General features: G+C 37.9%; 1 protein-coding gene across 2 annotated transcripts in view; it reads right to left on the reverse strand.

Annotated features, from left to right (window-relative positions):
• The window catches only part of CEP128 (centrosomal protein 128), a 453,164-nt gene extending 434,260 nt beyond the window's left edge, over window positions 1-18,904 (reverse strand). For both annotated transcript variants that reach the window (XM_033416425.2, XM_004262299.3), the window contains exons 1-2: window positions 18,620-18,904; window positions 16,637-16,791 (exon numbers count right to left, since the gene is read on the reverse strand). The gene's annotated coding sequence lies outside the window, so the exon portion shown is untranslated. The remainder of the gene's footprint in view (window positions 1-16,636; window positions 16,792-18,619) is intronic.
• Window positions 18,905-19,267: the final 363 nt, after the last annotated feature.

Consider the following 19,267-nt stretch of genomic DNA (forward strand, 5'->3'; position numbering starts at 1 on the left):
AAGAATATTCTGAAATTTTTAGATCTTTATTCTGAATGCATCTGGGAAGTACATGACCATACATCTAAAGCCAAGATAAAGGGAATTTGCTAAATATGTATAGATTCTCGAGCATTTAATGAAAGTAGTCATGTTTTTAAAATATTAAATAAAATAAAACTAAATAAAAAGATAAGCAAGGAAGCTTGCTGTGAGTTTAGGTTTTTCAAAGTGAAATACAGTCTGTCCTTGTAGCACCAGGAAAAGAGTCAACGGAACATCCAACTTCTTCAAACTGGCTGAGACAGGGCTAGCAAACACCTGTCACACTCGAGCCTCTCCTCTGCCCAGGTCTCTCAACTTCCTTCCTCACCTCTCTTCTCTGGTTCTCGCCCCCTTCCCCTGTCTAGAAGTACAAAGGTACAGTGCCCACGATGTAGCTCTCTAACGTCAAAAAACATGAACAAGAAACAGGCTGAAGCAACTGTTGGCTATGATTTTGGAGGATCACAACTGTTTAAATCCGAAAGAATAAACTTAAGAAGAAATCTTAAATGTAAAGTTCACCTTTATACTTAGGAAATCACGGGTGTGTGTGTGTGTGTGTGTGTGTGTGTGTGTGTGTGTGTGTGTGTGTCTGCACACCTGTGCGCACTCATGTGAGCACACCCATAAATCTATGTATGCCACATGACCTAAAATCGTTTGCTCTATGTAAATGTACTTTCCAACATTTTCCATTAGTGAAAACAGGAAAAATCAACATTTTCTGAGAGCCTGCTACAACGCTAAGTACTATATAGATGCTCACACAATCCAACTTAATTCTCATAATAACTTATTAAAATGGGCAGTTAACCCCTAATCTATCGAGGATGCTGAGGGGGAGCTGTTAAGTAACAAGTCCAATACCATATAATGATTTTAAGTAGCAGACCAAGGATGCAGACCCAGGATTCAGCCAGGCTTCTCTACCTTCAGTATTCTTTTCATTCTACTTTGCTCTGCTGTCCCCTAAACACTACTTACGAACAATCTTAACAGTTAGTAAAAATCATTACAGGCAGCAGCAGGCCATGGTTCACACGTTGTCTACAGCCTCTTCAACCCCCTCTCATTTCATTTAAGCATAAAAATATCAAAATGAGGGAGGCTGGGAATCAAGTAGCAATATGAAATCTGTATTAGGCACCAGGAAAAAAACTAAGTGACATATCTATGCTGCATATAATAAAGAGCCTTAAAAACAAATCAAATCATTGGCCTCAGAGTAAAGGGGTTTTTATTTCCTGTTCCTTCTACTTCTTGTATAATGGAAAATAATAATTATGCCTGGATCTGTCAAAGTTTTGTATCTAAAAGTATAATGAATATCATTTTAATAAGTCAAAATTCTGGAAACTAAATTGGAGTTAGGATACCACGCAGAATAAAAAGGTAACATTGGAAACCAGATGTTAACTATAATGGCTACTGGTGAGAGCAGGAAACAAGATAACCATCTATGAGACAACCTGATTTTTTTGAGTACCAAACTTTTAATAATAATCAGTTATCTACACACAACTTCAATGGATATAAATGGTGTATCAGACTCATCTAATGAGCAGACAGTCTGAGTTTCAATTTGACTACAAACAGTGATAACTGAAAATTTTATGGTTATTTTTTAAAATTTGAGAAAATATTTAAAATATAAAATAGTAGAGACTAATATAACAAGCATGCATGTATCTACTACCTAGAATGTTATTATTATTCTTTTCTATTTCTGTCTTATTTATTCTATTTCTATCACCTTATTTCCCTATTATTTTAAAGAATATATTCTTAATATTGTTATTTCCCATTCTGACACGTGTGCTTCTAATATTTTTAATAAAATATTTAGAACGCTATAAATAAAGTCTTAGTACCCTCTCACACTACCCTCCACCCAGTACTACTCCTGCCCCACCTCCCCTGGGATAACTACCAGAATGATTTTGTGTTTAACTTTCCACACCACACTTCTATACTTTTACCGCAGGTATATGTACCTTGCAGTCTTTCTTAATGGAAAACACATTATAATCAGTTGATAAATATTAACAAATAAAGACATGGGATATATGAATTTAAAACAGAAAATCTTAGCAGCATTACACAAAATTAACAACAGCATTAACTAAATTATTTGTAATTGTCACATTAAAAAAGAAAAACCTCTCACCCCTATTAAGGATTACATACTTTTAATAAGAAAAAAATCACACTTTCCAGAATGAATTTCACTATTTCACACAAAAGTCTTCAGCTTTTAATTTCAATTACTTTGAGCAATAAAAGATTTTCAAACTCCTGCATCTGATGGAACTCCTGTAGAAATATCAAGATTTTAAGGTGAGATATATCTGAGAATTTTGCATGTTTTTTTTAATAGCTTATGAAACATTCACTTTTATAGCATATGAAAGGACTTCAATTACGTGTCATAAGGGTTGAAGGACTTTAAAGACATTAAAGAATCTGATTATAATAAAAAATAGAAATTAGATTAGTATTTTACTGTTGATAAAAACTTAGCACTTTCTAAAACTATTACTGACAATTCAAAAGGTCAAACACGTCTCTCATAGGTAACAGAGAGAGCACCTGACCCTAAACGTCACAAAGCAGAAGGCAGATATGGTGGCAGAGGTCCAATCTTACCAAAAGATGCCAGTCAGCCAACACCTCCACTCCCCAGACATGGAGTTGATGGAGGAAAAGAGAAACAAATGAGAAAGGATTGGCCACTAGAGTTGGCCCATGAAGATAGTTCCCAAGAGCTCCTTAAGATAACTAAGAAGAGAAGCACAAAACAGTAAGCGCCAATTATACACTCTTCACTGACCATTAAGAATGTACTATTTTATACTACAAGTAAAAAATTAATTTTAAAAAAGTACTGTTTACCCTAATATCAGTGGCATTAATGAAAATAAGATTTTCAGGCCTCTGAAAATCTTCCCCCCAGTGAAATTGTGCCCAAAGTATTAGATTCATTCCATGTTGATAAAAGCATACTGAGCAGTAACATAAAAAAAACAAATATGCATGGCCATGCAAAACTGTTCTATCTAAAACCTAAGAAATATAAATTATCAGTGAGATGCTTTTCTAGCCCATTAACTTGTTTTCCTTTAAATAATTATGTCTATGTTAGCCAGGTTGTAGGGGAAGGAACACTCCTAACCTCTCCTACTGGATACGTGTAAGTTGATATAAGTTGTCTGTTATGTCAGCAGTTTGTACATTTAACCTACCAACTACACTTCCAAAATTTCCCCTAACAAAATCATCTGAAATACATACAGAAATTTATATATAAGGATATTTACTGAGAAGTGATAGTACAGGGAAAATAAAAACAACTTATATTTCAAATTATAAGAGAATGGTTAAAACACAGTACATACAGGTAGTAGAACAGTACACAGACATTAAAACCCTGTTTCTGGAGACATTAAACAGCAATGCAAGGGATAAAAGTATGAATCCCAATTTTGTAATAAACATTATATGATGTCTGTATGTGAATGCAAATTACCCATATACCAATTTAGAGGAGCAGGAAAGGACAATGACAAAAGAGGAAGAAAATAAAAGTATATGTATTTACCATGTAGAGTTTACAGTCGATTTCTATTTTTTAAACATTCCTATCCTTCCTGAATTTTCTACAATGATTGAATAATCAGAAAGAAAAATATATAGTTAAAAGAAAGAAAAACAATATAAAGATCCCCTTCAGAGACAGCAGATTAATAACAAGTTGACAACCTGGAAAATGTGTTTAAATAAAAGCTATACATTCAGAACCCCCTTTTTCCTAGCAGCTGTTTCCTTTTCCTTCCTGGCAACTTACCTGACCATTCTTCCTAGTCTCCTAACATCAATCTAGGTAGGGTCATGTCACCAGTTCTCATCAATGAGCTAAAGAATTAGGATTTCAATGCCAATCTCTAATGTTTCATACTGAAGAGTACTGGCTGGCCAAAGAAACCATTTATCATGAGTTTGTGAGCTAAAAGAATGATTTTTTTTAATTATGTATGATTCTTTCTTTGCAATTTTGTTGAACGACAGTCATTAGATTCAAAAAATGATTCTCTTAAACATCCTAAATACTGGAATGAACTTAAAAATTGAAGGACTATGTGAAAATATATTAATGTGTACTGGCATGGCTTATGCAATCAAATTCTGCTTTGGAAAACAAATTTAAAGTGGTTCATGAATGATATTTAATCATTACTACAATTTGAATTCCAAAGAAGAATTATTAAGACTAGTAGAAAAACACCTAGTATGCTCAAGAAAAATCTTCATCATTATTTTTAAAGAGTTAAAAGAAAAAAGTTCAGTTGGATTAGAAATGCATTCTTATTACCACAAGAAATTTCAGCATGATGTTTGTTGACAAAAGAAAAGAATTGCTAAATTTGAAGAATGATTAAAGAACTCTTAAAGAACAATTTAAAGAAACTGAATCACCTAAATCCTGGTTAAATGTGAGAAAGGCATTTCCTTTAACTGGAGAAAAAGCAGTAAATACTCTCTGCAGCTTACTACCACCTACTGGTACAACAAAATTTACCATTGATGGGAAAGCAGTACTATTTACATTGTCTGCTTTTCAGATGCTGAGCTTCTTCCAAGACTCTGGAGAGGACTAAGATGGGTGACCTTGGGTGAAAGTCTCCAGAGACTTAGAGAAAGCTCTGGGTCTGAAAACAGATGGTACAATTCTTAGAATAGTTTATTTAGCTGCTCCCAACACATCAGTATTTAAAGGCAAAAATATTGTTGTTTCTGCCTTAATGAACCTTATAACGAAGACATACGGCCACCAGAGCAAGTAATGAACCCTTCATCAATTCTCTCCCACTGAGGATCTATCCATCAAAAACAAATGCCCATATGCAAACCTGAACACTGCAAGAGAAGAAAACTGAATTCAGCCCTGTAATTTCAACCCTTTAATAAGAGAACTTGCAGTGAGTCTTTACAAACTTTCAAGTCCACCTCTTTTTTTATTTGACCTAAAGAGCCATCAGATTGTCTTCATTATAATGATGCACATTTGTATGTATGAGAGCTGTAATTTATTGATTCTCAAGCCTCTTTTCCTCAGAGCCAGTTTAAAACAATTAGGATTTGCAAGCTGTTCCATAAAAGATAAGCAACCAGCATCAGGGGTGATGTGTCACAAAGGCTGACTAGTGCATGTTAAAGAGGTGATTGCCTCTGCGGCCTCCAAGTGCCTCAAACGTCCCTGTCCAAGGCAGCTGTCCTCAAAGAACATATTCAAGGTAATGATGCTGATATTTAAAGGAGGTCAGGGGAGCTAGGGAGTGTATTTTAAGCCTAATCACTAACCAAGTTCAAAATTTTTAATACATTTCTCACTGTTTCAATGGCTGTAGGACGTGTGATTGCCTCATCCTTCAAGAGAAAAAGTTAACAAACCAGCAGAAATTACCATGTACAAACAATTATCACCTGTATCTGTCTTCTTTATGTCAGTCCTCCTCTGTAACTTAATCTCCTCAAACCCTTTTGGTAAATTCATATAAGATCAAACTTAGATTGGAAGAATCAATACTGTCAAAATGACTATACTACCCAAGGCAATCTACAGATTCAATACAATCCCTATCAAATTACCAATGGCATTTTTCACAGAACTAGAACAAAAAATTTTTTAATTTATATGGAGACACAAAAGACCCCAAATAACCAAAGCTATCCTGAGAAAGAAAAATGGAGCTGGAGGAATCCAACTCCCTGGCTTCAGACAATACTATAAAGCTACAGTAATCAAAACAGTATGGTACCGGCACAAAAACAGAAATACAAATCAATGGAACAGGACAGAAAGTCCAGAAATAAACTCACACACCAATGGTCAATTAATCTACAACCAAGGAGGCAAGAATATACAATGGAGGAAAGACATTCTCTTCAATAAGTGGTGCTGGGAAAACTAGACAGCTACACATAAAAGAATGAAATTAGAACATTCTCTAACACCATACAAAAAAATAAACTCAAAATGGATCAAAGACCTAAATGTAAGGCTGGACACTACAGAACTCTTAGAGGAAAACATAGGCAGACCACTCTTTGACATAAATCGCAGCAATATCTTTTTTGATCGACATCCTAGAGCAGGGGTCCCCAACCCCCAGACAGTCCATGGCCTGTTAGGAACCAGGCCACACAGCAGAAGGTGAACGTTGGGTGAGTGAGCAAAGCTTCGTCTGTATTTACGGCCACTCCCCATCGCTCACATTACCGCCTGAGCTCCGCCTCCTGTCAGATCAGCAGCAGCATTAGATTCTCATAGGAGCGTGAACCCTACTGTGAACTGCGCATGTGTGGGATCTAGATTGCACACTCCTTATGAAAATCTAATGCCTGATGATCTGAGGTGGAGCTGAGGCAGTGATGCTAGCACTGGGGAACAGCTGCAAATACAGATTATCGTTAGCAGAGAGGTTTGACTGCATGGAGGCCATAACAAATCAATTGTTTGCAGACTCATATCAAAACCCTATCAGTGAGTGGCAAGTGAAGACAAGCTCAGGGCTCCCACTGATTCTGCATTATGGTGAGTTGTATAATTATTTCATTATATATTACAATGTAATAATAATAGAAATAAAGTGCAAATTAATGTAATGAGCTTGAATCATCCTGAAACCATCCCCCCTGCCCTGGTCCATAGAAAAATTGTCTTCCATGAAACCAGTCCCTGGTGCCAAAAAGGTTGGGACTGCTGTCCTAGGGTAACGAAAATAAAAACAAAAATAGACAAATGGGGCCTAATTAAACTTAAAAGCATCTACACAGCAAAAGAAAGCATAAACAAAATGAAAAGACAGCCCACAGAATAGGAGAAAATATTTTCAAACAAAGAGACCAACAAGGGGTTAATCTCCAAAATATACAAACGGCTCACGCAGCTCTATGTCAAAAAAACAAACAACCCAATTAAAAAATGGGCAGAAGATCTAAATAGACATTTCTCCAACGAAGACATACAGAGGGCCAAAAAGCACACAAAAAAGATGCTCAACATCACTAATTATCAGAGAAATGCAAATCAAAATGACAATTAGGTATCACCTCACACAGGTCAGGATGGCTATCATCAAAAAGTCTACAAACAACAAATGCTGGAGACGATGTGGAGAAAAGGGGACCCTCTTGCACTGTTGGTGGGAATGTAAATTGGCACAACCGCTATGGAGAACAGTATGGAGGTTCCTTAAAAAACTAAAAATAGAACTACCTATGATCAAGCAATCCCATTTCTGGGCATATCCAAAGAAAACCATAATCCAAAAGAATACATGCATCCCAATGTTCACTGCAGCACTATTTACAAAAGCCAAGACATGGAAGCAACTGAAATGTCCATCACCAGAGGAATGGATAAAGAAGATGTGGTACATATATACAATGGAATTTTACTCAGCCATAAAAAAGAATGAAATAATGCCATTTTCAGCAATGTGGATGGACCTAGAGATTATCATACTAGGTGAAGTAAGTCAGACAGAGAAAGACAAATATATGATATCACTCATATGTGGCATCAAATTTTTTTAAAAAAGATACAAATGACCTTATTTACAAAACAGAAACAGACTTACAGATATCAAAAACAAACTTATGGTTACCAAAGGGGAAACATGGCAGGGAGGGATAAGTCAGGAGCTTGGGATGAACACACACACACACACACACACACACACACACACACAACTATATATAAGACAGATAACCAACAAGGACCTACTGTATAGCACAGGGAACTTGACTCAATATTCTGTGATAACCTATATGAGAATCTTAAAAAGAATGAATATATGTATACGTATAACTGGCTCACTTTGCTGTACACCGGAAACTAACACAACATTGTAAATCAACTATACTCCAGTAAAACTAAAATTGAAAATAGAATATTTAAGAGTAACTGGGATTGGGAGAGCTTTTTTAGAGAAAAGTGGTCAGGACAGGGGTCTCATAATCAGAGAACTTAATGATGAGAAGGAACCAGTCACACGGACATCTGGGGGGAATCGAATTCTAGACAGGCGGAAGAGCAAATGCAGAGCACATGAAGTAGGAAGGAGTTTGGCAGGTTTGAGAAACAGCAAAAGGCAGGAGCACAGAGAGCAAGGAGTAAGGTGGCATGGGATGAAGTCTGAGAAGCAGGCTAGGGACAGCACATGGAGAGCTTCAAGGCTGAGAGAAGTGAGGATTTTGTTCCAGTCCTCATGTAAGTTCTATGAGGGGAGGCATTTACTCTACGTATTCACTGTTGACACCACAAGGCCCAGAACTCTAACACACCTGGCACTCAGAGGAGATCCGCTGGACTGAGAGTGAATCAAGAACACCAAACGTCAAGTCATCAACTGCCCACAACCCAAGGCCAGCTCCATGTGGCGGGGACATTTTCCAAGGTGACAGAGTGGTTGAGATCTCATGCCAAATCTTTAGCTTAAGACTGCTTGGGCTACTCAACAGCATCTATTACCACCTATACGAGGACGCATAAGAGGGAGCTAATTATAATGTGTCTTGCCCTGCTCCTGAATAATTAAATGTTTTATTGTAATGTTACAATTTGAATTTATCATCTTTTGTTGGGGAATAAAATTAAACATAATGAGGACTACTAGTCTCCTCACAAAAAAAAATCCAAGTAAACTGTCCAGTCCAGTAGCTAGTTCTCAGTTAAGCCAGGAGATAATATAAGCCACAGGAACAGAATCAAAGAGGTACAAAAGATTCATGCATTCGTCATTTACTGAATCGTCACTACATCAAAAATGAAAGATGAAAGTAAATAAGTCACAGTCCATGATGGGAGAGAAAGACTTGTAAAAGTTCTATATATGGTGAACTAAGTAACATGACAAAATGCCAGGGGAGTCAGGTTAGGATCTTTCCACCCATCTGGAAGGATGAGAAGAAGTTTGACAGATGGATGAGACAAAGAAATGAGATTCAGTTAAAAACCATCTGTCTCAGAGGAACTAGAGAAGAGACAAATAAGCAGAGCTCTCCCATCCTTCCACCAGGGCATGGCTTTAAAACTGTCTCTGGATATTCCTAAATAGCCCCTGGGGCAGGAATGGGGTGGGTGAGTAAAATCATTCCCAGTTGAGACCTTCTGATTTACAGAATTAAGTATATATGTATACTAACATACATATACTAATATTCCAAATACACTAGATTTGATTTTTTATTGTATGTTCCACTTATTCCTGTTGTTGCCATCCATTTCCTCTCTTCGTCTCTCCTCCTTCCTCCCTCCCTCCCTCCCTCTATCTCTCCCACACACACATACCTCTACTCCATGGATGATGCCAGGAGGACTCAGGCCCCGGGCTCCATTTTGCTCCCCTTGCTGGAGTTAAGAGGGCAGAGTCACATGGACCAGGACCCATCAAGCAGGGGGCAGGGGCATTTCTGGAAAAGGCTATGTGGCATACAAAATGACTGTTTACTCAGACATGGAGATAAAACTAGTAGCTGCTTGATTATATATCTGCCAGTTGTTAAAAATTAGTGCAGTTTTAAAAGAAAATAAAGTTACTTAACAACTCTTTCCCTGTCTCACAGATATTTTAGACTCTTACACCTACACATACTTCTAAAATAAATGAGGCAGTTTAAAAAATTAAATTAAAACATGTCAAGATAAAAAACAATAAACAAAAACCCAAGAGAAAAAAAAAAGCAGAAATGGATGCTAACAAACAGAAGATGGATTTCTTACTTGTAGTTAAGCCCTAGAATTGTACTCTATTTGCTGACAGATAAAAAATAAATTAAAACTACACTATTCCCGAAACAGCAGACAATAATGCAGCCCTCTAGGGGTGCAGCCAACCCCTAATAATTGTCCAAACTGTTCCAGATTGGGCAAGAGATAAGCCTGGGCAAAGACAGAGCTAGGATCCCCGAGTTTCTAACACCATTCTGTTTAAATCAGAGGATGAAAAGTGGAGAACTATAGACCAAATCCAGCCAACCAATATGTATTTTTAAATAACACTCATTGTGTTACCTTAAAACCTTAATTTGAAAACAAAGAGACTTCACATAAAAAATCTAATTTCCAGTTTTTCTAGAAAAATCCAAAGATCTGGCAACACTGGGGATGAATTTTCCCATGGCAACACAGACGTAAATAGTGGCTGCCCTGGAGTTTGTCATGTACCTTCCTCTTGCCCTTTGCCCTTTGCAGTACCCACTGGGCCTGCTTCAGCAGTGTGTTACCCAATTAGCAGTTGAGTTTGTAACCCTATTTTGGATAAAGAACCAAGACAAAGGAAGTTTATCAGCCTCATTCTCCAGTTAAAAATGAGCAATTCAACTGTGAAGAATAATCAAGGTTAAATGCTCGAAAGATAATGCTTTCCTCTACAGACCAGAAGGGAAATATTGAGTAATACAGCTTCGATATTAGCCATGCCTATACACTGTAAAACCAGAACAAGATACAAGCATTGAGCATAAGGACTTGATTTTCAGCAAACTACTTAGAATGTTTTCACACTATTGTATATAGAAGAAATTAAATGCAGAACAGTGTTGTACCTTGCATAATCTGGCTCCAATTCTTCACCCCTCCCAAGATGCACTGCCCTCCCACCATAGGTAGAGTTACCCCCTGTCTCTGAGCTCAGCTATTTGACCTACTTTGGCCAATTGGATTTTCGCTGACATGGCACAAGCAGATGCTTGAAATGGGATTACGCACTGGAACCTACTCCCCCACAACTCTTCCATCACCATGAGGACATGCCCACGCTATCCCACCAGAAGGTGTGGGAAACGTGGTTGCCCCAGTGGCTTCCAGCTTTGATCAGCAGACCAGACAGCTGAGCTCAAACAAATGAGTCTAGCCAAGATAAGCAGACAAAGTGTACTGTTGTATACCGGCAAGGTTTTATTTATTATGCAGAAAAGGCCAACTGATATATATAGGTTACTAGTAAGTCATTTGATTTGGTTCAGAAGATGGTTAATTTCCTGACGTTTCCTCTCGAGCCTGCTCTCCTTGAGAAAACAGGTTGGTTTCAGCCTCTTCTAACCGTAGAAGCAAAAAAGGACAGGTTCATACTAGGATGCACAAAATAAGCATTAACAATTGATATAACAAGTGACAGGCCACCAATTTTTGAGAAAGTAATCATAAATATCAGTTGGAGCTATTTATTTGTTCCCTGTAACGTTAAGGTTTTCAGAAGAAACATACGGGCTTCCCTGGTGGTGCAGTGGTCGAGAGTCCGCCTGCCGATGCAGGGGACACGGGTTCGTGCCCCGGTCTGGGAAGATCCCACATGCCGCTGAGCGGCTGGGCCCGTGAGCCATGGCCACTGAGCCTGCGCGTCAGGAGCCTGTGCTCCACAACGGGAGAGGCCACAACAGTGAGAGGCCCGCATACTGCAAAAAAAAAAAGAAAAGAAACATACTATTTCTTAAGTGTATTATAAAGCTTATTTGTTTTCTTCCTATTAGTTTTTCAAGTAGAAACAGAATCTCCTCTTGACTTTCCTAGTGAACAAAACAACATTAAAAATTTTAAGAAAGGGAAATATTTCTTATTGCTATTTATACCTTAAATTTGCATATTGCTTTATAGCTTACAAAGAATTTTCATTAGCATTTTCTCTTTTGATCTCCACCTGAATCCTATAAAGTTGGTATAATTACAACCCTTTACTTTTGTTGCTAAAGGAAAACAAAGTTTTAAGTAAAATACTTATCCAGGATTGCTTTGATAAAGTTACAGTAACAGAACTGGAACCTAGATCTTGTGTCTCTAAGCCAGTGCCTTTTCCACAGCATTCTTAGATGCAAAAGAACTGTGTAAATTCCAAATACATTGTCCAATCACTGAAATGTCTGGGGGTTCTTTTGTCTTTCCCTACCATATTTCTTACGATCCATTCCCCCCACTATACACACACAACCAATGCATTTAAGGCCAAACTATTCCATATGTACCCATTTACTCAGAACTAAAGGTTTATATAATGAATACAGTATAAGATAATAAAGTATTAATACTATGTAAATCTGCTATACATCCAATTTTCTACAGCTATTTTAAGATGAGTTTTAAATAATCCTGTCTCATATTAGGAATATTTACAACCTCTTTCAAGCCGAAAAGCATTCCCTTTTTTTTTTCCAGAAATCATCTCCTAAAGCCTTAAACTTAAAAAAAAAAGTATTATGAATATTTTTCCTCCACTCTTTCTCAAACCCCATATTTCTTTCTTCCCCCACTCTTCTTTTACTTTATATCTTTAGATCTCCCTTTAATTCTTCTATAATAATGAACTGGAACACTTTTTTACTGTACTTAGAAATATGATTACTCAAGAGTTTGGTATTTTTTATTCTTAATTTTTAAAGTGGGTAAAAAGAATGATGTATATATTCTTTCCAAGATATAACAAAAACTTCTAATTTTTTTTAAAAGGTGATTGGCATATTTTGTACCATGAACTGTTTCCTTTAATATTTTTAAATGTATACATAAAAATTTTAAAGATATAGAATTAGAAAGGAATCCAACTATAATAAAATACAGCTCAATATCATATAAAACCAGTTACACTGAAACACTGAATTACTGCAAGTACATGGATGTAAACTCCACTTAAGAACCTCAATTTTAAAAACTTTCAAAAAACAAAAGTTGAAATAATAATGCTGAATAGCTAATGCTCTAACATCACAGCTTGCTCTATGACAATAAGCCTACAAAGTAAGTACCATTGTCATCATGATATGTAGATAAGAGGCTTAAAGAAGCTAGGTGAGGTACCCAAGGTTACACAGCTTCCAATAGCAGAGCCGAGTCGTGAGCCTTTCTTCAAGGCCCAGATTCCTAACCATGTATGTATCCCTTCTCATTACCACCAGCGCCATTCATAATTCAGGACTTTTCTTAACTCATTACTAGCCACTATAATGGTTTCTCTGAGTCTTTTTCTATCCATTCCAACCTTCACTGACACTCCACTGCCCATGTGATTGAGTCTAGGTTCTTGAATCAGGAATTCAAGACCCTAATCAAGCCACCCTTCTCTTAACGAAAGAATCATAGAAAATATAAGGCCTACATTTAGCTATTATACCAGCTATTCTCCTACCACTTTCATCCCTCACTAATGCCATTAGGTCTGACTGAAATGCCGTCTGCTGTCGACCATTGCCACCTATATAAATTCCACCCATCTTTCCAGGTAAAGGTCAAATAATACAATCTCAGCGAAGCCTTCCATCTCCAGCCAGAAGTGATCTTTTCTCTGTCTGCATACTTATAGTTCTCTACTTATAGCAAGAAAATAATTAAACATGTCCATAGTATGTAATTATTCCTGCCACAGAATCTTTTTCAATTTCTCAAATATGTTATGCTCATCTCACCATTATACCTATGCTGGATTCACCACCTAGAACATTCTTTTCACTCCTTTTCCTTTGGCTAACTCTTACTTGTCCTTCAAGTCTCAGTTCAGAGGAAACTTCCTCTAGAAAGCCTTCCTTCACTGCCCCCACCTTAACCCTGGGCCAAGAGCCCACCTTGGACACCAACTCCTCACAGCCCAGACATAGCTAACTGGCTGTTTACTTGTCTGTCTCCCTTCTAGTCTCTAAATCTCATCATAGACTCCATTTACTTTGTTCATGGCTGTATTTCAACACCAACCATAGCGCCTGGTGTGTAGCTGGAATATTTTTTAATGAATTTACAATTAACTTCTCCTTATTACACTGTCTGATTAATCCAGAGACAAATTTCAAAGTACAGGACTTTGCAATTGGTGATTCTAATTAAATAATTGTTGGATGAAATAATTTTTGCAGTAAATAGCCTAGATTAATTATCTTAAGTCCTCAGACAATATGGATTGAACTGCAAAACGGTATAAATATGAATACTTGATATGTCTTTAGAGTAAACAAGGATAATCATTTCAAATTCATTTGAATGTGTTAAAACTTATAACTGAATCAAACCTAGGTCTGCTTGAATTATTGCAAATCACTTTCTCATTGCTATTTGCAGCTACCTACATTCCTCAATTATTATTTATTGGTACTATAAAGCTCTACACACTCCAAATTACCTAGGCTCTTTACTATCTGTGTCCATTCTCAGTACTGTTTTAATGTACCAATTACCACTCATAAGCTAACCCGTTTTTGCCATTTTAAAGCCTTCACTCTCCCGCCATCGAGCTTTTTCCTTCTTCCTACAATCTATAAAATTATCTCTTCTTTTTTTAATTTAACTTTTTTTAAATAAATTTATGTATTTATTTTCAGCTGCATTGGGTCTTTGTTGCTGCACGCGGGCTTTCTCTAGTTGCGGCGAGTGGGGGCTACTCTTCCTTGCAGTGCGCAGCCATCTCATTGCGGTGGTGGAGCACGGGCTCTAGGCACGCGGGCTCAGTCGTTTTGGCTCGCGGGCTCTAGAACACAGGCTCACTAGTTGTGGCGCACGGACTTAGTTGCTCTGCGGCATGCAGGATCTTCCCGGACTAGGACTCGAACCTGTGTCCCCTGCATTGGCAGGCCGATTCTTAACCACTGTGCCACCAGGGAAGTCCCTCTTTCTTTGTAAATAATCAGAGTTCACTTCTTCCAAGAAGTCTGTCTTCACTAAAAGCCTAGTTCAGGCTTAGCCTTAATTCATCTATTCGTTCATCTATGAGCTCATTCATTCATGAGTACCTGTTTCATGGCAAACACTGTTCATAAAGTAGATTTTAAATGTTCATCAGCTAAATGGATTCATGTAACCACAAATACTCCCATCTCCCAAACAATCCAAGTACCACTATTGTACAGATATATATCAAGGGTTATATGAATTTCAGGGAGGTGCTAAATATCTGATAAAGACCTGATAAGCCTCTTAGGATCATTCATAATTATTAATAAGACACCAGAAACAAGGTTGAAGAACTAAAGTAAAAACTCAGAAAAATATTTGGATTATATGAAAACCAAAGAATTTATCATCTCTTTAAAAAAATAGAAAAAAGAACATTCCAGTAGTAAAAGGTCCACAGGATAAACAGGCAATTCACAGAATACATGTAATATATTCTATTTCACTAATTGAAGAATTGCAAATTAAAGTAATGATATTCCTTTTTATCTGTTTTGTACCTGTGAAAAAAAGTTCTCACCACCAAGGGCACACCTTGCTGTAAGAATATTAACTAGGATAGCTTTTCTAAAGAACAATCTGGCAAGTAAAAATAAGTAATATGCACATGTTTTGACCCAGAGATTCTACTTCTATAACTATATCCCTAAGAAAAACAAAAGGAGATGTATGTATAAGATGTATGTATACCCTTAGATGTAGATGTCGGTAAAAGAGCTTCATGGCAGAATTATTTATAGTAGTAAAAAAAAAAAACCACAAATCCACTGATAAGGGATACATTAAATGTATCTAGGCATTTGGGATACTATGTAGCAGTTAAAAGAGACAAGGTAAAATTTTATATGTACATTATTACAAGAAAGAAAAACACTACAGAATAGTACGAATATATTGAAACATTTCATATTAGAATCAACCCAGTGACATTATTACATGGATTACAGTGAATCTACTCTAGGTTATTTATATATTACTCCCAAATGTGTTAAGACTGCAGTTGAAAATTTCTGGACTAAATTATCCTAACAGGCCCCTCCAGCTCTAATATTCTTTCATTCTAAGAACCTTTTACACATTTATCTTATACAAAGTGTTATTACAAGACCCCAATCGGTCTTCCCTACATGTTTAAGTGCCCTTTATCTAAATGAAACGTGAAAATGCTAAAGTGTCCCGAATTTTAAATCTATGATGCAAAACCTGAGTTAATACTATCCTCTTGATTATCAATGACAATTTATGTTGCATACATACACTTATAGAAATCACAGATACAGTTACCGCTTACCTCAATAATAACATAAAGACCATTATATTGATATCTTGAAAAAAAAACTAAGAAAGATAATAGAAGCCTTTGAACATTTAAAGAGATGAATAACAAGAAACGTGGCTTATATGGTACACAATATAAAAATACTAACCGCAAATCAAACCCTATTAGAGGGCAATCAGAGACCACAATGTGGCCTCTGTGTAGTGGGCAGGACTGGGATTTAGAGTCAGAAGACCTGGGGATGAAGACCACTCTTTTGGCTGCAGAATCCAAGCAAACCAAATAACCTATCTGAGCCTCAATTGCCTCATTTCTAAAAAAACAGAAGGATAATAAATGTATTATATACAACATGTAAAAGGTACCTATACAGGGCCTGAGACAAAATAGGTTCTCAAATACTTGTCTAATAGAAGCAGGTGCATTATTATTGCTTTTATTAAGGTATCTAGTTCGTTCCCCTGAATTTTTGTAACACTGCATGTACAACCATCCTATTTAATTGTGATACTGCATGTTAGAAAGGGGTTTCTTGCTCCTTACAAGCCTATTGTTGCCATATTCTTTTCCACTATAAATATGCAAAAATATGTTATCTCAGAAACTCAGGGAGGAAGCATACTTACAAAGCACACCCCCAAAACTCTGTGTTGCTGTCCTCTGAGCTCAGTGCTCTTCTTAGGCACGTAAGTATGCCTCCTATCATTTCTTCATGAGGTTCAGGGCAAAAGGCCTAGTCAAATGGATGATCTTGGTTGCCCCTACACTTTCCCCAAACCACCTACAGATAAATGAAACAAGGAGTAAAACACACCCACAACCTTAATTTTTTTTAAACAATTCAAGATAAAAATAAGCTCATCCTATGTACAGTTTGTGTACACAGCAGAGAATATATCACATCAAGTCAGAGAACAGAGAAAATGTTCCTTGGATCATGCAAAAGACCCACTGAAGTCACAGGAATTCTTCACACCCAAGTGCCCAGCCAGCATACTCCTCACTGGTGACTTCCGCCCATACCTGGTCATGCCTTGGGCAGGCTAGAGCATGTCGCAGTGTGAACTGTAGCCCAAGTCTAGCCAAAGATACTATCCCTAAGCATGTCTCTCAGTGGGTAAACTAAGGCAGGTAACGAAATTAATATGTTACTTCTGAATTTAATGGCCTGACTGTATTTCCAAGCCAGTAAATGAACTACATGCTAGCACTCCTAAAGGAAATATTTTATAAACTGCCCAGCTCTTCCTACACTTAGTATTGCAATTAAATAAGTAAAAGTAAAATGCCTTTGGTTTTAAGAGCTGTGTACAGAAATACTCTCAGTTCTTTGTGACGCCTTTCAAAGTAGTAAGAATCCATTGAAAATTATCCACAGAACTGCTGGTTGTCCACAGAAAAAACATATCTGAGAATACATCTATCAACCACTCCAAGAAAAAAGGTATTTTCTTAATCAAAACATACAGTCAAGAGAGTTCAAGTTGACCCAGAGGTCATGCAATGGCAGAGAGGACACAGGTATGATGCATGCTTAACTCTTTTAACAAAGCAGCTACTACCTTCATTCTGTGAGTCACAGACACCCCCAAATTTCTCTGTGCCAACATGAAACTACCAAAATTTTAATCTTCTATCTGTGCTGTCCAATACAATAGTCACTAGCCATATGCGGCTAATGTGCTATAAATGTAAACTAGATGCAATACTTAGCACCTTTTTTTAAAGTTTTTTAGGATGTAAAATATCTCAAGTTTCACACTGACTACAGGTGGAAATGAAAACATTTTGGATCTACTGTACCAAACCAATTACTTAAAGAAATTCCACCAGCTCCTTTTTACTTGTTTAGTGTGTGTGAGTACTAGAAAATTTCACCTTGCAGTGTGGCTCACACTATGTTTCTATTAACACAATTCTGTATAGTTAATAAAAATAAATTACTAATATTGAGCACTCCCAATGGCCCAGGCCCTGTGTTAGATAGATACTCTATGTAACACTTGGCACAAGGATACAAAGCGGTTTTACAAGATGTCCGCGGCGGTGACTGAGCTTCATCAAACCGACAAAGGATGCAGCTGGAATTCAATGTCAGGTGTTTCTACGAAATAACTCAAATACGGGGCTGTTCAACAGCTGACACTGGGGCAACTCCCATGTTGGCATAGGAAAGACAAGTCATTGATACAGCGTTCCCAAGGGTAGCAAATTTTTGTGACTCTAAAACATGTACAAAACGTCCAACTATATCCCAGGCCAGGCAAGTACACGCCAGAATGAGGCCAAACTCCTTGACAGCTCAAGCTTCACAGCTCCTAGTGGCAGGACAAGCCGCTCTCAAAAAGAGAACGAAGTTCAAACTCCCTGCATGACTTGACCAGGACCTGACTGTGGACACCCACGCCGAGGGAGGGGGTCGTCGGGGTGCCAGGCACGCCGTCTCCCCCAACTTTAGCACACACACCACCCATCCACGGCCTTACCCCAGATCTCCGGGCGGCTTTGGCGTCCCCACCCCTGGGACGAGGGGAAGCGGGACCTAAAACGTCTATGACAGGATAGGGAAGTGGTAAAGAAAGAGCGAGGGGACGGTGGGGCGCACGTACCTGAGACAGAAGAGGACCCCAGGTCCTTAATGCCGGATCATTGCCGAGGCCCCACCCGGCTCCCGCGGCCACCAGTGACCCAGAAGGTGTAACTGACTGGACGCAGCGACGCAACCGACTCTGCTCTCCCCAGACTCGCAGCTATGGCAACTTGAACTAGCCGCCCAGCCGCGGCAAGTGTACAGTGCCCCGCTGCTACCACTTGGTCCTCTGGGGGTTGTAGTCCGTCTCATGCTCAAAAGCAAGGAGTTACTAGGGGAGTGCGGCCACAAAAGAAACTGCATTTCCCAGGATGCCATACGACTGGCCTTGGGGTGACTTTTCCGGAAGAAGCCGAATTAGCTGGCACCTGAGTCCCTCGGCCGCGCCCTCTTGCCCTGTTCTTTATTTTTTAAAGGGCCAGTAACTCCTATAAGCGACAAACACCAGATAATGAGCCGAGAGCTGCTTTAGCCCTGACTCTAGCATAATCAGAAGTGTCTAAAATATTTACTTTGTAAAAAATAACAAAAAAATCAAAGTAGCTGCAATACTAACACAAACTATGTTTCTTTTACTCCTTGGGGAACAGGGAAGTGTAACTTCCAGCACTGAAATGTAAAAATCCCCTTAATACGAGGACCCAATGTCTTTTTCATTTCTTTTTCT

The sequence above is a fragment of the Orcinus orca genome, chromosome 2 (genome assembly GCF_937001465.1).
Source record: "Orcinus orca chromosome 2, mOrcOrc1.1, whole genome shotgun sequence".
In the NCBI taxonomy this organism is placed as follows: domain Eukaryota; kingdom Metazoa; phylum Chordata; class Mammalia; order Artiodactyla; family Delphinidae; genus Orcinus; species Orcinus orca.